The sequence below is a fragment of the Melanerpes formicivorus genome, unplaced genomic scaffold (assembly GCF_026170545.1).
Source record: "Melanerpes formicivorus ecotype bairdi unplaced genomic scaffold, bMelFor1.0.p_v2 SCAF_12, whole genome shotgun sequence".
Classification (NCBI taxonomy): Eukaryota; Metazoa; Chordata; class Aves; order Piciformes; family Picidae; genus Melanerpes; species Melanerpes formicivorus.
The window spans coordinates 9,841,695-9,856,360 of NW_027142364.1; positions in this window are offsets into that span (position 1 = coordinate 9,841,695).

Genomic DNA, 14,666 nt, shown 5'->3' on the forward strand with positions numbered 1-14,666 from the left:
TTAGGGACTGATAGTAAAAAAAGTGGCATATATCCAGGAGAGGCCCACAGCAAATAAAGGAAATCTCTGTCTCACATGGAGAATGGGATAAGGCAGTGTAGAGACTGATTTATATTTGCAAGTGAAATTTAAAAGACAAATGTGTGTATATTTTATAGTTGGAAGACTATTCATGAAATAACATGAAAGAAAGTAAGGAAAGTAACTGATGACAAGAAACGACTCAAAACACTACTGTATTTTTACTTCAGCTCTCTGAAGACTGCAGGGCTTTGTGTTTTAATGCATGAGCTACAGTTTGGCATGTTTCCTGAACCACTTTGTCTATTCACTTCTTGGTAATGTGGAAGTGTCCAGACTCCCTGGAAAGACGGCTTTGTTGGAAACTTTTCATTATGGAGGATTAGCTGCTTGGTAAACCTGTGTCCCCTTTTACAGTCTGATGGGAAGTGCCAGCTAATGAAGGGCTCATTGTGGTGGTGCTGTGAGTGTCGGACTTGAGTCCATTTTATTGCTCAGATTGCAAACCAGGCTTCTTTGTTTTCCCAAAGACTGAAGGGAAACTGAGTCATGCCCTTTAGTGCATGTGTGGTGAAAAAAATGTGCTTTTCTTTCTCAGAAGTCTTGCCATGTTTGTGGTCTAGAGGCTTTATGTACCAGGGAATTTTGTTGATAAGTTACAGAATTATGTGTGCAGATTTAAAGTGTTGTGTCAATACCTGGGGACAGCTTACTTAAAACATTTCCAACATGAAAGACTGAAACAATGCAAACCATTAAGTGCCTTTATCACATCATAATATAGTTGTAAAGCCCTTGAAAGAATCAAATCTGAACATCCTCATCCCACTTTTAGGCATGTAGAAAGCATGGAATACAAGTATAGGATTTACTTTCTCACTGATATACTTGGTATGTGTTTTAAATCTCAAGTGAGGTTTACCAAAATCCTTTATGAAAGAAATACACTAGAAATGCATTTTCTATGAAAAACATTCCAATACAATTTAAAGCATTAAGACATTCCAGCTGAAAAACATCATCAGAGTCTGTGATGTGAAAGAGGACTATTTTATCTCTATGATAAATCTCTCTCATTGAAACTCCCAAGACACAACCCCAGGAATGCCCAGTGCCTCCTAATACAAGAGTGAAGAAAAGCAGCCCTGTAAGATCATTGGGAAAGAAAACAAAGCCCTACCTACAGCCCTGCCAACCAGGATTCATGGGTTTGGAGAGAGGCATGTGAAAGGACCCAGGGAACTATTACAAGATCCAGAGACTATTAGGCTTCAGTGCTTTTGGGTGGAGAAGTCAGCAGGTCAGTCTGAAACTGTATTAAATTCAGAGGAGGGCCCAAGCACAGGGTTTGGATTTTGCTCTCCCCCTTCATTACAGCTAATTAGGCCGAGTGCAGAGAGTATCCCTGCTGATCCCCAACATGTGTGATACAAAGTGGTTCCTTCCAAGGGGAATTGGCTCTGGTAGACTTAATTAACTCAGTCTGGACAGGAAGGGCAATCAGGTAGCTCGGGGATATGCCTGTGTGTGATTGGGGCAGTTGAGGAAGAGTTACGTTTTAATGAAGAGTTTTGAACTCATTATCTGGCCTGCAAGAATACTCATCATGCACACAAGTGTGTGTGGTGGGAAGAGACTGGAGAGTGGCCAAGAACACAGAGGTTACTGCAACCCGTATCCGACCCTCCCTCTCCTGTTCCCCACATGTTTTCTGCCCTCTTGGCTTCACACAGTTCTGCCTGTCCAGTTGTGTGGTATGGTGGGAGCACATGAGCACTGTGCTACTTTTTCACTTGTGATCCTGTATAACAGTTTTTCACTAGCAGCTTCTTATGTCTTTACCCCAAAGTAGCTCCATACCATTCATACAGGGAGGAGATGCAGTGCTACTTTCTATACTTTTTTGGTGTAGATGTATAAGTGGGTATAGGACACCAGTTCTCAGAACACTGGTGCTTTGTGGTGGTGCAGAAAGATACAGCACCACTAGGATACAGGTCAGGAGCTGTGGTGCTGCTGGTGACTCCAGTGTAACCTGGGCCTTCCCCCTCCAAAACTAAACACTCACCTGTTTCTTTATTCTGTCAGTCCTTCTGTCCCCCAATACACATACTCAACATTGCTCCCCATTTCAAAGATGTACCTAAGCTAGAAGACATACTACAGTCCTCCAAGAGCCTGGGGCTTGGCTAAGTAGGGATCATTTGACAGACACAAACCTCATTCCTTGGATAAAATCCTGTCTCAAGCCTCTTGCCCTACTGTTGCAAAGCCAAATGTGGCACATTGGGCCGCAGACACCAAAGCATGTTCCAGGTCTTAGTCCCAGCAACTTCTCCAGGAGCACAGTACCTTTGGTACAATGGTGGGACATTGACGTGAAAGTTCCACACTGGATAACCCCTAGATGATTCCCACCCCCAGAGGCTTACAGTGCTCTCTGATACAGAGCAGTTGAAGAACCAAGACTGGAGCCACATGCTGTGACAGATCAACAGAAAGTGACACTGTTTTTCCCCTCTACTTTGCTGCAGCAAACACAAGCCACATAATTCCCACCAGCCTCTTGAGTTTTTCCCCAGAGAGGAAGATTATGTGAACTGTGACCTGCAGGGAGATGGAGGGGCAGAGTTGACCACTGAAATGAAGGTGAAGGAGAAATGTGAAAGCCACTTGTGGCCCTCACCAGGCCACCAGCACTAGGGTTTTCCTGCCTGGGGCTATTCTGCAGAAATTGTTACACCAGGGGGCAACTGGTAGAAGGAATGTGATGGGCTTGCCTGGCTCAAAATGAGATAGCAGCCAATTTGATGCTAATAATTATGGTTGTAATTTCCTCCTTAACCAGATGCAATCCCTTTCAGCCATCTCCAGTGCCTTAGGGAAAGCTTCCCACAATAAAAACAAGCCAGTGGTTTTCCCCCAACAGCTCACAAGATCCATACTCAGCCATAATCTGTGCTAGACACAGTACAATAAGTTGTGTTCATGAATTAGCAAAAGACTAAGCTTTAAAAATCCAAGAATGTGTCAGAAAGATGAGATTGCAATCAGTCTATCCCTGAGCATCATTCATTGCAGATCTGGCATGCTTTTTGCAGTCCAAGGTGGGAAGAGTAGAGGAATCAGCAGCTATTTACAGAGAGCTCTGCAGTGCACGTCCTTCCTTGGTATGGAGCCTCTGGTGTCTAGACACAGAAAGCCTATGGTGAAAAACTGTTGTAGGATCACAGCTGAAAATAAGTGGCAGCTGCTTTCCGATGCAGTTGTTCATCAAATCACAGAATGTTATGCGTTGGAAGAGACCTCCAGAGATCATTGGGTCCAATCCCTCTGCCAAAGCAGGAGAACCTAGGGCAGGCCACATAGGAACATGTTCAGGTTGGCTTTGAAAGTCTCCAGAGAAAGAGACTCCACAACCTCTCTGGGCAGCCTGCTCCAGGGCTCTGTCACCCTCACAGTAAAGAAGTCACTTCTCATGTTGAGGTGGAACTTCCTGTGCCACTGAAAAGAGGCTATCTGACAACATTTCTAATAGTCCCAGCTGACCAGACCTTTTTTCCAAATGTTGTAAATTGCCCTCTTCCATTTGATTTTTTTTTTTAGGAGCTTCTTGCTTATCCATGCAGGTCTCCTGCAGCCTTTACTCCTTTCTTTCTTTTTTTTTTTTTTTTTTTTTTTTTTTTTTTTTTTTTTAATTATTATTATTTTTTTTTTATTGTGAACTAGTTTTCTAGGGGCCCCTTACCTTCTAGAGTGCTAGCCCATGGGATACGTCTAAGTAGGTCTTTGACGAGGACAAAGTTAGCTCTCTTAAAGTCCATGGTAGAAATTTTAATTGTTGCCCTACTTCTTCCTCTAACAATACTGAAATCTAACATGTTGTGGTCACTACAGGTGAGGCTGTTCCGAATCTTAACTTCTGTGATCAGATCTTTGTTGGTCTAGCATCATGCCTCTCCTCGTTGGTTCTTCAACCACCTGCATCAGAAACTTGTCATCAGTGTACTGCAGGAAAGCTTTAGACTTCCAGTACTCCGTATTTGTGCAAGGGCTACTGGGAATGAGAGTGGGGCCGGGAGGGCTTTCTCCGCTCTGTTTCTTAGGTCTCCTCCCTCCGCCAGGGGGCTCAGCAGAGCCTTGCTCCACGAGTCTCTCTCCCTTTCACATTCCTAATTCTCAGTCTGTAGAGAATATAGAGAATGAAGAAAAACTGCTTTTGTTAAGTGTTTATTTTGGCCTTCCTTGTGATAAAAGAATGGTCCAGTAGGAAATCCTTTACAAGACTTGGGATCCATCTGTGGTAGCATATCCCACACTCCCTGTAGTCCTGATTTGTGCTTTTGCTGTCACAAGATTCAGAAAATCACCCAAGGCTGAGACAAGCGGTACAATGTTTTTCAGACAGACAAATAGCAGCTTTGACCACCTCATAATGACGAAGCTCTTGCTCACTTTCTTTCACTTTTCCTTTTATGTTTGCTACATTTATCCTGCATCTGGAGCTAATCTATAGCAGTTGCTCTATCACTCAGTGACTTCTCCACTGCTGGGAAGGGAGATTTGGATGAAGAAAGGAGACCCACTGGTTGAAATCAAAAAAGATAAAATGCAACATAAAAATTAATGTTACTACTAATGCCAGCATAAAGTATACAAAGCTATACTCAGGCGCAGGGTATGCATAGCAGTTACAGTAAACAGGAAAGCAACAGTCTGCAGAAGCAGACTGGTAAGCAACCCCCTTCGGGAACAGAGGGGAGAAGAGGAGTAACAGGAGGAAAGCCTGTCTCCAGGAAGCTTCCTGCTTTACACTGAGGGTGACACTTATGGTCTGGGATACGCCTGCATGCCAACATGGGTGAGCTGCCCTGGCTTTTGCCCCACCCAGTGTAAGCTCCTAGTTTACTTGAAACTGCTGACAGCCTGCATACTGCACGTGTCCTAGGACTCCGTTCCAGTGAGGGCGGGACAGATATACATACTATTACTTTCTCTGGGGAGAGAGATTTTTCTCCTGTATCTTGTGCTGAGGCTGTATTCAGCGGAAGTCAGTGGGGTCTCTACTTTACTAACAGCAATTCTTCCTGCGGAAATAAATGTTACTTCAAAGAAGCTAGAGCTTGATGATGCTTACAGTTTTAACTTTTTTTGTTTGATGTTGTAAACAGTCATACAACATAAACAAACCAGGTGAAACATCTCCACAGTACAAGCCTGGAAGATGGGAACAAAAATGCATGGCCTTTGCCCTCATCAAATGCTCACCAGATTTTATTCTCTGTGATAGACCAGATCCTGAGATTTTCTTCTTTGGCCAGATAGTAAAGAAACTCCACCCACTGTTTTTATCTCCCATAAAGACAGCAAAACCTTACTTAGACCAGTTTCTCTCCCTCTGAAGATATTACTCATGTTGGACCTGGATGCTTGTCATTATTTCCAGTTTTAATTAAGTGCTTATGTACTCTCAGAGCTCAAGGCATTCTCCCACTTGTTGCTGCCTTTTCATGTTGTCCTGCTTTGAGTCCGAGCAGAACCAATTCTCCATTCAGTGATTTGAATTCTCAGCTCAGTTTCTGCTCAGTGATGGCACTTTCTGCAGCTACCAACGTGTTTTCAGTGTCTGCTTCTAGCAATGATAATGCTGATGGTTAGAGTTAGTACCAAAGGTGAAAGAGTGGCTCCTATTTATCCTTGCTCCTATAGAAACCAAAGTCGTTGCTAAATCTCATATGCCACATTGGAATGCTGTAAGTGGAAGGGTTGTAAATAAATAAAAAGGTTGAACTTGCAAGGAAGAGCAGACAGTTCAGGTGACCCAAACTTGACCCACAAGGGATTCCATTTCCATATGTGCCATGTTCAGTATAAATCTGAGGCACCACAAGGGTCAAACTCTCTTCTTCAGTGGCCAGTATCTGATGAGCACTCTGTCTGTTCTACTTTCAACACCAGCATGTGAGTTCCTGAATCCAGTTCCTGAATCCAGTCTGCATCTGACACTGAGTTCAGTCTGGACTCTGGGGAAGTTTGGTATAGCTTTTGTATAGATTTAATGATTTTATTTTATTTTTATTTTTACTATTTCATTAAGCCTGCTTTTTTTTCTCTCTCCCTTATTCCTGTTCCCTTCTATGAGGGGAGAGGGGTTAATAGAGAGCATTCATTCATTTAGCGGCCAGTCCAGCCCTAACTCTTAACACAGCAACTTCACATTTACATACCCCTGATCCCTTTTGGTTTGTGTAGCTGATGTCTGATGGTCAGGACAAACATGGCAGTGGGTAGCAACATTATCTCTGGATGACCACATGCTGACAACAGATGGGATATGGGAAGAGTAAAGTGAATAGAATAGAATAGAATAGACCAGGTTGGAAGAGACCTTCAAGATCATTGTGTCCCACCTATTATCCAACCCACCTAAGGACCAGAGAAGGACCAGTTAACCTGTGAGGCATGCAGAAGACTGCCTGCACTAGTGAGAAAATGAGTTCCTGTGAGTTGCTAGAGCTGTAAACAGCAAAACTTCTCTCCTTCTGGAAATCCAATATGTTACCCAAATGAAGCCACAGCCTATGCAGTGGCTGACTGCTGGCAAGCAAGCAAGAGCTGTGCTCTTCCTCACCAGCATGCCCTCAGTACTCCATAGCACACAAGGCTGTTTTGGTGCCTAATGCAACTGCTTCTTCCCTTTGCTTTGTGCCATGATGATAATGCCAAATAACAAGTGAGTATTGTTCATTCCTGTGTTGAGTGAAGCACAGAACTTGTAAAAACCTCTTTAGCTTACATAATTAAAAACTACTAAAATATATAAGGGAACACTTCAGTGTCACATAACTAATCTTCATTATGGTGATTCTTAATGTCTGAGGGCTTGATTTTCCAACCAGAGTGATGTCCCTTTAACCCTATTTATATGCATAATTTTTACCTAATTGATTTCCGCCCCCTTCCTTTCTGTATCTCTGCACAGGAGTGCCAAGGAAGCACTGTTAGAAGCACTGTTGGAGAAACGGGAGAAGTACTGAGAAGAGGCAGCTTCACATCCAGGTGCAGAGTCACTTCTATTAGATGTGTGAACATGTTTTCATTCATGGTATAGTCAGAAGGGCTCTTTGTATCTGCTAGGAACTAGAATTAGTCATGGGTGTTCTGCCAGTTCAAAACAAATTCTAGCTTCTTTAAGTGTCTGTATTTGAGCCTCACAAGAAAATGTTCAGTAAAAAAAAACCTGTTTCAACAAAATCTTTGTCAGGTGTCAGCTTGCAGTACTTACAGCTGTCTTTAAAGAAATTTCAGGAACATCCTTGAACGGAAATCTCATTTTATGGCATAGTTGTTCTACCAAGCTCTGACAATAACAAGGACACAGCTTCAAATTCACTCATTTTTCTTATGTTATTATGACATTGAATTTTGATAGATTTTTAATTATGACAGTACACTACATATTATACCGAGTATGAATGTTATGTAATGATTTGTCTGAAGACAATGGAAGCTAAAGTTGTTCAACCTTCCTAGGAGTTTGCCATTGGAATGACCTGCCCAGGGAAGCAGTGGAATTAAAGTCCCTGCAGGTGTTCAAGAGGGGATTGGACATGGCACTTGAAGCCATGGTTTAATTAGTCATGAGGTGTTGGGTGACAGGTCGGACTTGATGATCTCTGAGGTCTTCTTCAACATTATTGATTCTATGATTCTATGTGTGTGCAATAACTACAGCTCTAAAGCTCAGAGCATGAATGTGGTGGGTTTTTTGTTTGTTTGTTTTGTTTTGTTTTAGTGATTATGTGCTATGGGGAGTTAACTATTGTTTGCAGAACTGAATGTTTTCTTATATTAAACAGATTTGATCTTGGACAAGTCAGTGTCTCAGACCTTGTACCTGGAGCCCTGTTGGATGCTAGTATTATGTAGACCTGTTTTATGAATGTTAGAGTCTTCACACCTTTCTGTATTATTTGTGTGCCACTGCAGTCATAGGATGCAAGTGCCTTGCATTTTTTGTGTTCGCTGTTCCATTATAACAATTTAGGGAGACACAGTTATCCTTGGGGAAAAGCTGAGGAACTGGAAATATGGAAGTCAGATGCTATATCCAGAAGTCTTAGGTAGGAAGCCCAAGATACAAATACCCAGTACATCTGCTCAGTTACTGTGTACCTGGAGCTGCTTGATAGTTCACCAGTTCCTCAGTATATAGTGGGATTTATAAATTCTTCTCTTATCTTCCCTCAGGTATTTTATCTGGCCTATCGTTTTATGGGTTTGGTCTTTGCATACAGTGAAAGTCCCATCAGGTGATGGTGGTTTCACTTTCTATGCAATAGCTTACTTGTTAGAATGTTCAATCAGGAACCAGAATACTTACATTTAATTTCTTTCCTCCATGTGAGGGATAAACACCATGTTTCTCACTCTTTGGAAGGGTATGCTTGCTCCTCATAGCTTAACCATGTGTTGAACTGATTTGTGGTAAGAGTGTTCTTTTTCACTGAAACTGTTCTACTCTATGTAATACAACAAATGATTATCTGAGTGATCAAAAGAGAGCATAACTCGTCACTTGTTAGGACTGTGGAGGTGGAAGGAGGGAGGAACAGCTATGATATGTTCTATCTTTTCACATATTCACTCTACTTACAAGCTTGGTCTAGTGTCCCCCATTTTGCATCCTCTCTGTTTCTTATTTATTACAACTCCATTCTTCCCAAAGTCACAAAGTACCTCAATTTTCATGTGTGCATCTTTCTGGTTTTTGTCTGCTGCCAAAATTGGGGCACGTAAACTGAAGCAAACCTTCCTAGCTATAGAAGGAACTTACAAAACCATACTATATAATGTTCTTTTATTTTGAAAAAAAAGAGAACTTTACAGTAAACAAAATGCCAATGAAAGTGACTATGCAAGTAGAACTGTAAAAGCATCTGCCCAGTGAAGTTCTTTTTGCCAAGTTCTCTTCCTTCCCAAGCTTGCCCATGGAGGAGTTCACAATTACATGTTTTCTCTCTAGCTAAAACTGACACATCATATAAGGTAAAGGTCTATTTGGGGAAGAGAAGTCAAAGGATGGTATCTATACTTCAGTGTGGTTCTGTGTGGGGGTCTTGAGAAGAAGCCACATTCAAAGTACAGCTGAAAGTGAAAATAAACATATTCACTTAATTTCAGGTAAAGCTGGAGGAAAACTTGGTAGCCAATGCTGCCAGTGGCCTACTTGCCAGCTTATGTCCTTTTATAGCAAGCACCAATTTGAAATGATTAATCTCTTCATTTGAGTGACATTTAAGCATGAGATTTTGCATGTCAGCATAATACATGTGAAATATTCTGCCAAACTCTGGAATTTTGTGCTGCAAATGCATAAATGTATCTCCCTCCTTGTGTCCTCCTAAGAAGAACATCAGACAACACCCCATATGTATTTAGCTTTGAAAGTACAGAATGGTAAAACTGGTTTCATAGAGGCCCTGCCTGAGAAACAGACATCCTGGATATTAAATGTTTTTGCTTGCTCCCTGGGAAATTAAGTTGTAAAACAAGCTTATGTATATGTGAAACCAGTTCTAGAAGTCTTCTAGCTGAAAGTGAGTTGCCTACTTGTAACAACTCATAGAAATGTGGGTTTTTCACATGAAAATAAACAGAATTTACTGCATTAAGATGGAAGCTGAAGTTCCTTTCATAGATTCATAGAATGATTTGAGTTGGAAAAGACCTTAAAATATATCTAGTTCCAACCCCTCAGCATTGGCAGAGACACCTTCCACTAGACCAGATTGCATAAGGCCTCATCCAACCTGGCCTTGAACATCTCCAGAGAGGGGGCACCCACAACCTACCTGGGCAACCTGTTCCAGTGTCTCACCAGCCTCACTGTAAAGAATTTCTTCCTAATATCCAGTCTTAATCTGCCCTCTTCAAGCTTCAATCCATTTGCTCTCATCCTATCACTACAAACCTTTGTAAAAAATCTCTGCCCAGCTTTCTCGTAGGCCCCTTTCAGGTAAGAGAAGGCCACTATAAGGTCTCCTCAGAGTCTTCTTTTCTCCAGGCTGAACAGCCCTGTCTTCATAGGGGAAGTGCTCCAGCCCTCTGATCATCTTTGTGGCCTCCTCTGGACCTGCTCTAGCAGTTTGATATCCTTTTGTTTGGGGCACCAGAATTGCATGCAGTGCTCCAGGTGGGGTCTCATGAGAGCAGAGTAGAGAGGGAGAATCATCTCCCTCATCCTGCTTGTCACACTATTGATGCAGCCCAACACACGGTTGCCTTCTGGGTTGCAAGCACCCATTTCTCATGATGAGTTTTTCATCAGCTGACACCCTCAAGTCCTCCTCAGCGCTGTTCTTGAGCCATTCCTTGCCCAGCCTATATTTATGATTGGGGGTGCCCTGACCCAGGTGTAGGACCTTGCACTTGGCCCTCGTAACCTTTCCTGTTGGAAAAGTTATAACAAGTGTCTGGGAAGATGAAGACCTCAGTGTTTCAGAAGCTGAACAGCTTCCACTCATTTCCTTTAGGTGACCCAGAAGGTGCTGGCTTACAAGCAAGCTCAGATCTTGCAAACAGCATTGAGAATCCTTTGAGTTCAAAAGAACTACTTGATATTTCTCAAGAATGGAGGATGAAACTATTCCTGGTGAGAGCTGCACATCATATGGAAAATTCTAACCATTTTATGAGTCCTAACCTAAAAGTGAACTGTGAAATGACAGCTGAGAAGATCAGATACTTGTTTAACAACGTCTTTAGTACTCCTGATTGAGATTTTTGGCTGATACTTGCAGTCTCTACAGATTCCTTGCAAAAAGAAATAAGGTGTTATTCAAACTCATTGTGGGTAATTATGTTTTGTTAACAAAGTTAGGATTCATATGGAAACTGTGCTTTCATTTATATTTAGGGCTCCCTAAGCAAGCAAATTTTCCTGGGATAATGCTGGTTATCAGTGGAAGTTTATGTGAAAAATTGTATTAGCTGAAACCATATCTGATATCCTCACTTCCCTTTCACTGACTTGCAGGAAATTGAAGGCATGGTCTTCAGCAATAGCTGAAAGCTGAGATGTGCCACACAGGCTTCTGTGATATAAAAAAGGTGGAGGAAATGAGATTGTTTTTCAATCCTCATTTTCCTAGTAATTGTTCAAGTTGCTATTACCTACAAAACATGAGATTCCTGAAAGTAGAAGCACAAGTGCTATTACTCAAGTCTTATATGGAGTTAGAATGGAAGCAAATCAGTCTTGTGTGTGGTTTGAACTATTGGTGGGCAACTAAAAAGCCTTATAAAAAGCTGTGCTGTGATTGCTGACATGAAAATGAATGTGCAATACTGTCTTCATTAGGAGGTAAGTATGCTGAGTTACTTACTTGGAGGTATTTTATAAGTGGGGATGTACTTGCTTGAAGGTTCCAAACAAAATAGCATACTCTGAGCAAGTAAAGAGTTGTCCACGACTAAATAGGATTAATTTACTTGAGGAAGGGGTCCCAGCATTAGATGATTGGAAAGCGTTTAATCTAATGAAGCAGTTAGTGGACACAGATGTTTTTCTAGGTGGATGTACAACCTTTGCCAGTCAGAATCAGTTTTTCCAGTTTGAAATGGAAGCATTTAGAATTAATCTTGAAAAACTTAGTTCATCTATATGAAAGCCATTACTTTCTACTGTACAGTACAATAGTCGGTAGAAGAGTTTTAAGTAGTATTTTAATAGCTGTCATAGTGTTGTCAAGACATGAAGCAACATGCTACTTTCTGAGGAATCAACACTGTCCTAGGAAGTGTAAACTAAAGTGAACTTATATTTGTAGAAAAGACTGTTGGGGTGTGATTTTCCTAATGAATAGAGCAAAAAAACAAGAGCATTTAACATGGCATTGAAGGAAGGATGGCAAATGGAGACTATAGCAAGGATGAGGTTGGCTTGTTTCCACGACACAGCACGGCTTTCACTGTCTGGAGCCGCGCAACTGGTTTTGTGTGCATGGAGCATATGGAATATGACAGGCTTCATCTTGTTTTTCTTGATGGTAGTGACTCACATGAACATTAGTATGTATGATTTGAAGCCCAGTGATTAAACAGGACGTAAGGAATGGCATAACCTGTAAGTCAGAAGAGCACTGTTTCCAGCATGGTTTGGTATATAGCTGACAGCCTGAGAAAATCAGGTCTTCTGATCTGATCTCTTCTGCAAGCACATTAAGTGTTTTCTTGGATCCTTTGTTTATCATACTTGTAGGAAAGAACTGGTTTAGTAGAGAGCAAAAAAAAAGGAGCATCTGACATGCTATTAAAACTGGTAGCTAGCCCTTAATGACTCAGAAGGAAGTTTTATGTCCTACCTTGATTTACTGCTAAATGATAGACAATAGAGCTGGCTTTCAGTCCAATTACTATTGCCAGATGTACTCATACAGCATGAAGACAGATGCAGCGATATCTTCCCATTTTGAAACATTTCTATTTCTTGCCTGAACTGCACTTTTTGGGAGAGCGTTTTTACATTTCTATATCTTCCCTGCTTTTACTGCTGATCAGAAGGAGACTTTTGCAGGTTACTTCTGCAAGACTGGTCCAGTGCAGTGGATGGGAGCAGAAGTAGTGATCAAAGCAGGCTTAGTACTTACAGATGGGTGTGTACAAGCTTGAACTTGCAAGTACATAGTACTGTGTTAGTGCATAGACAAAGGCAAGCCAAAATATTAAGGTTTCTTATACAAACACTGTGTAAAAGTTGACCCATTACTGTATAAACATTTAAAAACTATTCTTCATGGGATATTGTGGTTGAATTTATTTTCCTTATGACCCCTTGAATTCTCAAAGGGGTCTAAAACATTCAACAGCAGTGTTTGGCAAAAATAAAATGCGGTGAATCTTCATGTGGCCCGTTTTAGAACATAGATTTGCCAAATTGTCAACTTTTCTTCTAACAAAGTGCTGCTGTTCAGAGTATTTAGCTAGAGAATCTCACCACTGATTTTTTTATTGGCATTACTGTCTGGGTTCTTTGGGTTGTATAGACAAAGTAGCCTGGTGAGTGTGAGTTCATTTGAGTATGTAATGTTCTGTGTCTCTAATTTTCTCCATTACTTAGACTGTCCTGGTTCAGTTTTCTTCTCTGGAGATGTCATAACTATTTTTACTTTATCTCACTGACATACTTCCTCAGATTTTCCCTTTTTTGCATGAAAAGTTGCTAGGAGAAGGTCTTGGAATTACAATGCAATTACTGTAGCTCTTTTGGGAGGAAAAATACCAACCCAACCCAAAACAACCAAACAACAAAACCCAAAGAGAGGTTTTCTAAGTTGGATAATGAAATCAGTTTTTATTCTTTTAAACTTTTCCCCTGAGTTACTCCTGAGCTTTTCAAACACAAGGACTCTGTTCTTGAAAAAGTTATGTCACTGTAAATGGGTTTGTGTGGAATGTGTGTCTTAGTGAGAATAATCAGTTGGTAAACTTAGCATATTACTGTGTTTGGTGGTTGGTTTGTTTGTTTTGTTTTGTTTTGCTTTTTCCCTGCTGTGCTTCAATCTGTCATTATTGTAGAACTGCCTACCTCAAAGAACAGAAGTGGAAAATCGCTGTTTGAAAAGTTTCAGATGTGTGAATCTAAAAAGATCATACTATGAATTGACACAGATGGCTACATGTGTTCTTAAACTCACTCCAAATGTTTCTGTTCAGCCTAACTGAATATTTTACCAAACTGAAAGTAACCTATATAAAACTCAACAATGCAAATAACTGGAAAGACAATGGATTCCAGCCATGGGTCACCAATATAATTTTGTCTATTGCTTTGTGCTTGGCATTCAACGAATGCAGGATCTGTTGGACTTCAGCAGGCAGAATTAACGATGCAATGACAAGGCCTCATGATCTGAATAAAGTGGAAGTGACAAAGAAGATGAAACTAACAAACTCTAACTCCTTCAAAAGCTGAGTATATAGAGACATTTATGACAAATGTCCTGGGCAACTGCATACTCTGTATGAAGTTAGCAGCCTAGGGTTGTGTGATAGTTTTGTCACAGTGATGAGCATGATCTTCTGAAATCGGAGCAGGAATGGATGTGTCTGTTTTCAGGTGACTCTGTTTATCCAAGTTGTATCCATAAGCATGCAGAGATGCTTCCATAAGCTTGTAGTTCTCAATGTGCCTGGAAGCATTACATGGAAAATGCAAAGCTCTGGATATTCTTTCTTGGGCCTAGAAGCAGGGCAGGAAGCAGGTCTTCACTGAACTCACTGGGACTCCTAGACAAAGCCTTGCCTGTCCTCAGACGGCATGACCTGCATGGGGAGGGAATGATGTATGACTCTTGCCACCTCTGGAAAGCAGCACATGCTGAACCTGCTAAGGTATGGAGAATTATGAAGTATTACAGGACTTTTGAACTGGGATTATTTGGAGAAATTTGATTTATTTTAGAAAATATTTCTATTCCTTACTGCTTTCCAGAATGGAGAAGGATAAAAGCTAAATTTAGGAAGGTAACCAGATCAAAACTATACTTTTGTTCTTATCATATAGGGAACAGGTCTTTGCACCTGGGCAGGATTTGGCAACTCCGTGTGTCTCTGTTCCTTCCATAACTGGCACACAACAACAA